Source organism: Silene latifolia, chromosome Y (genome assembly GCF_048544455.1).
Source record: "Silene latifolia isolate original U9 population chromosome Y, ASM4854445v1, whole genome shotgun sequence".
Lineage (NCBI taxonomy): Eukaryota > Viridiplantae > Streptophyta > Magnoliopsida > Caryophyllales > Caryophyllaceae > Silene > Silene latifolia.
Window position 1 is genome coordinate 111862675 of NC_133538.1, and position 2813 is coordinate 111865487.

Genomic DNA, 2813 nt, shown 5'->3' on the forward strand with positions numbered 1-2813 from the left:
TGTCGTGTGATAGGACGTGAGTTTGTGGGTTGCTGGTGGTGGTGTAGCTGGCGGTTTAGGGTGAGTTGGGTGCGTGGGGTTGCAGGCTAGGGGTGTCGAGGTTGGGTAGTGGCTGTGGTGGCTTGTGGTGTCGGGTTTGGTGGGTTTTAAGAGAGGTGTTGGCCATGGTTTATAAACCATGTTAGGGTGGTGTGTGTTTGTAGTGTGACGGGTTTTAATTATTTAATTAGCTCGGGTGAGTCGGGTTCGTAGTTAAATCGGGTTTTTAGTTATCATAAACCTTTAATAATTATAATAAATAATTAATTTGAATAATTAAATAAGAGGAATAAATAAATAAATAAATAAAGTTAGTAATTATAATTGTTGTAATTGTTATTATTATATAGGTGACGGAAATTGTGAAGAATTATAATCGGATTGGATTTGCTTTATTTATTTGGATTGCGTAATTGGAATTGCTTGCCAGGTAGGGATGATCCTACTCAACTCGACTTTTAATTATCTATATTTGGTATGGTGAATTACTTACGTTAAAGTGGAATTGTTCATATGTTGAAATGGGAGAATTATATTGTCTTGTGCTGGTTGTATTTGATAATATTGGCAAGGTGGATGGAATTGGAATTGTTTATATTGATAATGTTGACAGGATGAATTATGTTGGTTGTGATTGTGACAAATGTGTAAAGCTGTGTGACAGTCAGTGTACGTTGTTGAGGGAGTTTGTACACTGGGAGATGGTAATATGTACGTTGTGAGGGAGGGGTACTATTACATATTGCGGTACGTTGTTAAGGGAGGGGTACCAAAGAAATGTGAGCACGTTGTTAAGGGAGTTGTGCTAAGTAAAGTAAAGGAAAGGAGCACGTTGTCAGGGGGTTGTGCAATGAAAGTGAATTAAATTGGATTGATAATTGTATGTTCTTGTTGTTTAGTTTTATTCCTACTCAACCTCGCGGTTGACTGTGTATTCGTGAACACCTGCGGTGAACCGTTTTATGGGGAGCAGTTTTGACAGGTACCAAAGATTAGCTGACTTGGGAGCATTGGGATGAGAGCCAAACTTGGAACCTTAGAAGAAGTCTAGATCACATATATAGTTATATCACTTTATTTATTTCCGCTGCGAGTTGTAAATATTTATACTAAGTTTTAGTTGGATAATTTGTAATAGACTGTAATCATTAAAGTTTTAATTTAAAGTACTTTGGTATTGTTGTACTTTGTTAGTCACTACCTCGGGAAACCGAGATGGTAACAGTCCTATTTATTTGGGAATGTCTAGCTAAAGGCTCCTGAATAAATGGGGGTGTTACAGAAAGATAGGTAAAGTTTAGACCGTAAATCACTTTTCAGGACGAAAGTTAGTATTAGTGATATTAGGGACCTATAGCGAGATCGAAAGATGCTATTTGTTAAGAGTGGACCGAGAGGACCTCTTTATTTCCCGCCTCATGTGTTTGACTTACACCTGTTTAGTATGCTGCCGCCGAAACTATAACGAACCGACCATCCTAGTACCTCTTTTTATACTTGATTTTATATATTTCATTAGGTTACATTTCTTTTATTGTTATTAGCTATAGACCAAACCCAATCAAACCCCCATCTTATTGTTACCTTAGACCGAATTTAAACAACTAGAAATTACGTCTGCCTCTCTGTGGTTCGACCCGACTGCCGCTAGCTATAGTTGTAGTTGGCGATTATAAATTTATTTTTGACACCTCACGACGGGTATCAAATTTTGGCGCCGTTGCCGGGGAGGCAATTGTTCTAATTTTTAGTTGTTTTTATTTAGTCTTTCTTTAGTTTAAGGGACTTCCGTTCCTTAAACTTTTCTTATATTCTTTTTGTAGTTTCTTCTTATGCGCAGGTCATAGGGTGGTGAACTAGTACCATTCAATCCTGAGATCGAGAAATCCTTGCGCGAGTTGAGACGATCACAAAGGGTATTACCGATAGAGGAAGAGCTGAGTACTCTGTCAAGCTACTACGAGAACGCTCTGTTCGAAGGAGATCCACCTACATCTCCTGCCTCTACTTCTTCAGCCGAGACAGTCACTTCTCCAGAAATTCCAGTCATGGCTGAAGAAGCAACCATTGCTAGTCACTCGTAGCCGACACTGCGAATCTCTACAAAGGATTCGAACTACCTGGGGAGGCGAGAAAATTTGAGCCAAAGCCTTCCTATATTAATCTGGTTGAGAGAAACCAGTTCGGGGGAGCTGCAAATGAAGATGCAGCCAAGAATATGGAGATTTTTATTGATTATTGCTGCTCTATACCCCCGCCGGCCGGTGTGACCCAAGACCAGATCAAGGAGACCATGTTCATTTTCTCCCTTCGTGATGCTGCAAGGGAGTGGTATAGAGATCTGGACCGAACCGCTCATGGGATCACCGACTAGAATTCCTTAGCCCTGGTATTCTACAAAAAGTACTTCTCTGCCTCGAAGACGAATGCCATTAGAGCTCAGATCACGAGCTTTAAACAAGGGCCTGATGAGAACTTTCATGAAGCATGGGTCCGTTTCAAGAAATTGGTGCGAACCATACCGCACCATGGGTTCGAAAAATGGAGTCTTTGCAATCGCCCTATAATGGGTCGTATGACGATCGAGGGCTATTTTGGATGTCATGCACCAATGGCCGATTTGTTGAGAACATGGGAGAGACTAAGGGGTGGAAGATCATTGATGATTTGGCCACTCATAAGGTCAAATATGGGAATTCGAGAGGAAACCGAGAGGAGAGCTGTTGAATCTTCCTCTGTTCTGCACTAGAAGCTCTCACTGCAAGGTTTGACAA

At 40.7% G+C, this 2813-nt stretch overlaps 1 non-coding gene across 1 annotated transcript; it reads right to left on the reverse strand.

Moving 5' to 3' along the window:
• Positions 1-2467: 2467 nt before the first annotated feature.
• LOC141636123 (small nucleolar RNA R71) lies at positions 2468-2574 on the reverse strand. The gene has a single exon (XR_012540757.1). It is a non-coding gene; the product is annotated as a small nucleolar RNA R71 (small nucleolar RNA).
• Positions 2575-2813: the final 239 nt, after the last annotated feature.